Source organism: Acomys minous (assembly GCF_964271855.1).
Source record: "Acomys minous genome assembly, chromosome: 18".
Taxonomy (NCBI): Eukaryota; Metazoa; Chordata; class Mammalia; order Rodentia; family Muridae; genus Acomys; species Acomys minous.
In genome coordinates, this window is record NC_140501.1 from 29,834,566 (window position 1) to 29,841,702 (window position 7,137).

Consider the following 7,137-nt stretch of genomic DNA (forward strand, 5'->3'; position numbering starts at 1 on the left):
CATGATCACTGTCACAGTATTTCTTGATCTTAGGATCTTCCTGGAAATTGAAAGAGAAAAGTGGAATACAAGTGTGATAGTGTGTCTACGATCCCACTGCTCATAAGAAAATACAAGTGTGATAGTGTGTCTACAGTCCCGCTGCTCATAAGAAAAGATGGGAGAGAAGACATTAGCAAGAGCCAACGCAAGAAGTTACCCTCTGATTTTCACACCCTGTCTACAACTAGTGTGCTTTATGCATACTCACACACAGAGAGAGAGAGAGAGAGAGAGAAAGGGGGGGGAGAGGGAGGGAAGGAGGGAGGGAGGGAGGGGGAGAGGGAGACGGAGACAGAGAGAGACAGAGAGAGAGAGACAAAGAGAGACAGAGAGAGAGACAGAGAGACAGAGAGAGAAAGAGAGACAGAGAGGAAGTGGTGAAAAAACACAGAGAAAGAGTCAGAAAGAAGAAACAGAGAAACAATGAGAGATTTATCAAATGAACAAAATGAAATAGAACACAATCTATTGTATGTATAATGCAACGAGAAGCCATAGATTTCTGATACTTGTGGGAAGCATAATTTATAAGCCTTACTTAACGTTTGAGTTATGATAAGAAACTCTTAAGTCAACAACTTTTTAGTAAATGAGAAAGTTGCTGTTTTGGAAAGTATTTAGGGAAGTAGAAAGTCTCAGTGGAAATTAATTAATAAACATTCTAGTTAAAGTGTACTGTGAGTAATTGACTTAAAAGAATTTGGGAATAATTCACAAACAATAGTAATAAGCTCTCTAAAATTGGAAAATTAAGTAGCATGAAACACAGAGGATATGTGAAAGAAAGGTGTATAAAAATAACTGGGAAAATGGGAACTATTCTTTTGGGCTCACAAGTAAAATATTTCTAAACACTATAATTAGGAAAAACTTTAAAATGTTTATCAAAACCACTATAAAATTTCTATGCAATTATAATTTATAATAAAATAAATTTTATTCTTAAGCCACAGAGAGAATTGTGCATTCTCCACAAAAGTATTATTTTGTTTTTATTTAATGCTCAGTTGTTTGAAAAATTCCATTCTGGATTAGATGGACATTTTTAATTGATATAATAAATTGTTTGAAGCATAAGATAAGGTGTAGATAATACTTTTGTATACTTCCTTGTCAGCAATACATCATTCTGATACATTTAATAAAATAAAATGACTGTAAAATAAAATTAATCTCTGTATTACAAAATTGAATGCTTTATAAAAATCATTTTTACATATTTATCAAGTGCTTATAAGTAACTAAATATTTTAAAATAAGAAATGATAGAATAAATGAGGACAGTAAACATTTTATGTTTCACAGGTATCCCATCTATAGATTGGTTTCTATTTTGCATGACCAATAATTAGTTTCTGAACCAAGTAGGTCCCTTCAATAACTACAGCTGTTAAAACTCAGGTACAGGGCCTTCATTTGGTCTCAGAGTATAAAGTAGCTGAAGACAGTTGACCACAGTTTGAAACCTCAAATCAATATAAATCCAAGTACAGGAAATTGTCTCCATAAGCTGGTCCTTTGCCTCCATATACACACAGTGGCAATATGTACCTGCACATACTAACAGCCCCCATAATAATAATAAAGTTTCAAAACACCGGCTTAGGTTTCCTTGAAACATCTTCATTGAAGAAAAAAAAAAGATTCATGACTTTCCTATTACTGACATCAGAGATTTGATCTTTAAACAGATGTTATATTGTGTGACTTTGGTGAACATTCATCCAGATGTTCATTGTAAGGCCAAACTGCCATTGTTGCAGTATGACCACTTTGACAGTGGCCTGCAGGGAGCACTATAGGTGCACCGCATCAAGCTTGCTGTCAGCACTGAAAGTTATTACCTGTTTCACAGTGAGTGAACATTTAAATGCTTTCAGTCTGAATGAACATTAACGGTGAGATTTTCGCTGGATACTTCCAAGCTAGCCATAGACTACCATAAGAATGGTAGATATATAGCAATTTATATAGATAGTATAATTTTAATTCAAATTATATATCAATAATAACAAGAAAAAAGCTTCAAAGGAGGATAGTGAGTACTCATCTATTCAAAATATCCCATACTATTCATAATAGCTCTACATCTTTTATTAAACAGTTATAGAAAATTCAAATTAGAGCAAAATCAATCCCTCATTATACCATGTTATTAATCGTGAAAGTTTTCTACTTAATAACTTTATACTAACTAACATTTCTCTTACCCAGGGACATTATTTAACCTTTGTCATAGAAAGTTGGTTTTGTACAAAGTTCACTTTTATTGTTTTTGAGAAAAGGTAGCGTAGGCTGGCATGGAAGCCATTATGTAGTGTATAGTCTATGGCTGTCCTTAAACTCCAGGTAATCTTTCTTCCTCAAGCTTCCAAGTACTTGGATTACTGGATAAAACACTGTGTCTGTGAAAATTTTTGGTGACAGCTATAAATGTAATTAGTACTCAAAACCCTATGGTTCAAAAACAACTGGTTTTATAATTTACAAATCTATGGCAACGGATTGCCATATGACTCACAAAGTAACTTCTGGAGCTCTAATAGTCTGGAGTAGAAGTTAGAGTTACTATGTAGAATGCAGCTTTAAGAAGAAACTTATCCATGTAGTAGTACTGGGCATAATTATTAGAGTGATGCTTAATATGCATATTATATAAATATAGATGACGGATTTAAACTAAAAAATGCCTTACAAATTTTGTATGTATTATGAGGTTTATTTTCAATAAATTTTGTCACCTTCTCATAAATGTTACTTCTTAAGTTTCTTTTTAAATTTATTTTCTCTTAAATATGAATAAAGGCACACGTATTACAAGTATTTATATCTATTTCACAGTAAGAAGAAAATATGATAGCATTTTCATGGCATTTATACAAACTGTAGAATTTCACAGTTTTTCTTGTTAATATAAATTAATAAGTAGGTTTTTTTTTGGATGAGTAGTTATAAAAGTCAATGAAACCATGATTCCTAATATTCTGGTACAAGATTGAACCCACAATTGTTCTCCCTGATCTACCAATTGGACCCACCAATTCTTTTTGATTCTTCTTGAAAGGTGATTCTATACATCTTTTTAAAAACAGGAATGTTCTTTCACTGTGGACCTTTGTCTTTAACAACAATCTATGAAGAAGACTGACCTATAGGGAAGTTCTTATAGAGAGATGCAGCCAGGCAACAAGGACTTGAACTCAATATAAGTGAGGCTGCAAAAAAAAAAAAAAAAAAAAAGATTTTCTACCTATTTTGCACTGCTCCATTTATCATGGGACAGAAAAATGTAGAGCAACTTACATCACAATTTTGAAAATTGCAGATTACTGCAACACATATTGTAGAGGACCAGAATCAGTCCTCTTGTTTTACAGCAGCAGATAAACAGAATGAAAATGTAAATTACTATTTCCTGTTCTCTACTATTAGCAGTTTGTATAAAATAATATCTGCCCTGCAACTTGCACTATAATTTTATCTTGTTCAATTAAGCATTTAATTTGTTCAGTTCTATCTTTCTATAAGTACTTATATAATGATTTATTTTCATTCGATAATGGTCTATTTTTTCCAAATGTACAGTTGCCTGAACTGTTCAGGCGTATTCTCTAGCAAGTGGAACATTCCTACTCTTTTTGTTACTTGTATTAATTACTCAGATTCTGTGATTTGAAACCAGCTTGATATTTACCTTAATACGTAGCTCCTGTGGGGCTGTACTGACCAAAGTACCACGAATATTCAGTTGCTCAGAGTTCACAGCTCATAGTAGGGAAGGGTGAAGCCATTATGTGAAGGGTGAAGTTTGAGTTTGTCATAATTATCTTTGTCAAACAGGACTATGTTGCTGATTTTGTGTCTAACTTTTTATTTGGACAACTTCTTTTTTGCCTTTTCTCCCATACTTAGTTTTTGTGTCTATTAGCCAACCTTTCTATGAGTTTTCTTATTGTTGCACTTGGACGGCATGGAGAAGCTCAGAAAGAAGGGTAAAACACCTTAGCCTATTTAAGACGTCACGCAAAAGGCTTTTTTTGTATTTCTGTTGTGTGAAAAAAAAATAGATCTTTTCACAGACATATCAAACAGCCAAAGACAGCATGCATGGGATGAACCTAGGCCATCTGCACATATGTAACAGTTGTGCATCTAGGTCTTCATGTGGGACTCCTAAAACATGTGAGCAGGGGCTGTCACTGAATATATTGCCTTCTTTTGTGTCACTTTCCTCTAACGGGGCTGCTTTGTCTAGCCTCGTAGAAGAAGAAATTCGTAGGCTTGCTACAACTTGATATGCCAAGGCTGGATGATATCCATGGGACGCCTCCCTTTTCTAAGGAGAAAGGACTGTGTGGTGGGGGGCAGACTGGGGGAGGGGAAGAAGTAGAAAGGGGAAGATAGAGGGGAAGCTGTAATCTGAATGTTAATGAATGAAAGAATGAATAAATTAATTTTACTTCTTTTGCAATCAGATCTTTTATTTTCCACTCATCCAACAGTTTTGGACTTAGGGCTTTCTTCCCTTCTTATGCAGCAAGCAACTGTCCTTCTACAGAGAAAGCAAGGAATCTGCCCCCCCCACCCTTGCTTCTTCCTCTTCAACCTTTTTGACCAATAAATTTGAATTTCTGATGAAAGTGATCTTACCGAGCTTAAATTCATAATTAGGAATCCCTCTCTTAATGTCTCCAGGCTTGATTAGGGAGGGACTGGGCTTGACCCCTTTCTTCTTTCCATCCAGTCTATTCCCGAATCCAAACAAGGCATGGGAACCCACCTCTCCAGCATAGCAACTGTGGTCAGCTCTCCTTCTACTGACTCCTCATGCTGCACTGGTCTTTCTGGGTCTTTGTAGCCCAAGGGAGCATCAAAATCCACATTCATGTCACTTTCACTAATGGATACAGCCACGAATGGTTTGGTCTCCATCACTTGCAGCTCGTAGATCTTCTCATTGTAGTTGATATCATTCACATCTCCAGTGGTCAGAGAGGAAAATTTTCTCAATGCGTTTTCTAATACTGCTTTAGGGTTGGAGATATCCAGGAAGTAAAGGCCCTCAGGCTGGAACTTAGAGTAGGTAGTCACCTGAAAGTTGACACTTTTCACCTAAAACAAGCCCCCTTTTTCTAACAGCGAATCCGGCATCATCCACTGGGGAGATAAAAGATGCCTTCAGAAGCAACAAATTCCAGTATACTACAGTGTGTCATGTGGTCTGAATTCTTATTGGTCAATTTAAACAGCATAGGACAGGTGATGTTGAGCTGGCTGAGTTGATCTAGGGCTGAAGGTGGCATGATTGTCTTCATTCCTTTTTCCACATATGACCTGTCATTAGGACCTGCTAACATGGACATAGAGAAGCAGCAGTACTGTGTAGAGAAGCAGCTCTGGAAGACCCGGAAATCAGGTGTTCAAGCATGTTGAAAGATAGCATGACTGACAGCGCTTGGTAATGCTGCTTCTCTTCCTGAATCTTACAATAGAAACCCAGAGCTCCCTCCTCACAGCTGAGGCCACCACTCTCTAAATTTTTGAGAGAGAGAGAGAGAGAGAGAGAGAGAGAGAGAGAGAGAGAGAGAGAGCCAGATAAAACATTTGATCTCTGAGATATTTTGGATATCTTAGTAAGATGAAATGCTTACTCTTATCCATTAAATAATAGCTATTTCTACTTATAATTAGTATATTATTTTAGTTATACTTTTAGTAGAGTTCTAAGAACAAAGAGGTCTTGGTAAATAATGATTGATAGATTGATTAATTTTACAGTATCTTACATAATTAGTACTTATAACCTACAGAATGTAAGGCAGCTATATCTTTGAACAGGTAGTTATAAACTCAAAAAATTATTATTTCTTGTTCAATAAATGTAACTGAAAAATAGAGAATAATATTAAGCATTATACTTGGAATCTTGATCTTTTAAATAATTTTTGCATTACAGGTGAAAACAAAGACGATAACTGTCTTTTCGTTCAACTGTGAGCAGATGAAATGTAGATTCATTGTGTTCCCAATTGAAGATGAATTAAGTTTCATTTTCCACTTCCTGCTTTACTAGATGATTCAGTCTGTAATTGTAACTTACAGGATATATAAAAATAGTACACTTGTTATTGTTATCTCCATTTCAATCAGTATACTCTTGTGGTGTCTCCATTGTTCGTGGCTCTTCCAAAAAGGAAAATCTTTGATGATGGTAAGAGCTACACTTATCCTTGGATACACGGCTAAATAATTATACTATAGTTGGATGTGATGCTGGTTTATCAAAGAGGCAGAAGTAGTTTTTTTTTTTTTTTTTGATCCATGACTTCTTATCTCCAAGTACTTGGCTAGGTTTACAGTACTTTAACTTCTGGGCATCATCCAAGGGCAACAGTAATATTGTTTTTGGGAATTCTTTGACTAACCACTGAAAAGGAAGTTTGTCAGGGATCTATAGCCTTGAGAGCACATTGTCATTCCAACAAGCATAAATTCATTTAAATATACATTATATGTAGATTATATTTAATTTTTCAAAAGCATAATTTTATGATTACTCATAGCCTTTTCAACCACCAGTGCTGTTATTTGTTCCTCTTCCCTCTCCTTCTGTATTGCACTCCCTAATAAGCTTTCCTGTTTTCCCCTCTCTCCTTTTATATCATTTATGTTTTGATATTGCCTTCTAGATCTCTACCTCTTCCTCCATGTCCCTATTTACTTTCTTAGCTTTTATAGTTAGTTCATTTGGTATATGTTTGATTGGTGCCTCCAGCTTGATCCTCCCCACCTACATGTTCCAACAATCTCCATTCCTCCCTCTTTCTTTCCAACTGTACCAGCTTGGAACATTTCCAGCCAAAGATAATCCCAGGCCTGCGTTCCTGTCACAACCCCCTCGTCTGCAGTCAGCAGTCATCCAAATCCTCAGCCAGGTGACTATTCTTTGCCACAAGCCCAGCTTATGACAGACCTATCATTTCCCTTCAACTATGATCCATGAAACATCTCAGTTACAGCATGTGTGCAATTTTTTCGTACTGTCTCATGAAACTGGTGAGCTCACCCAGGATCTATTCCCAAATAAACCTGATT

The 7,137-nt window shown here is 35.8% G+C and overlaps 1 pseudogene across 1 annotated transcript; it reads right to left on the reverse strand.

The window, feature by feature from the left end:
- Positions 1-4,552: 4,552 nt before the first annotated feature.
- Positions 4,553-5,485, reverse strand: LOC311589354 (ubiquitin recognition factor in ER-associated degradation protein 1-like; annotated as a pseudogene). Its single transcript has one exon. The product of its transcript is annotated as a ubiquitin recognition factor in ER-associated degradation protein 1-like (transcript).
- Positions 5,486-7,137: the final 1,652 nt, after the last annotated feature.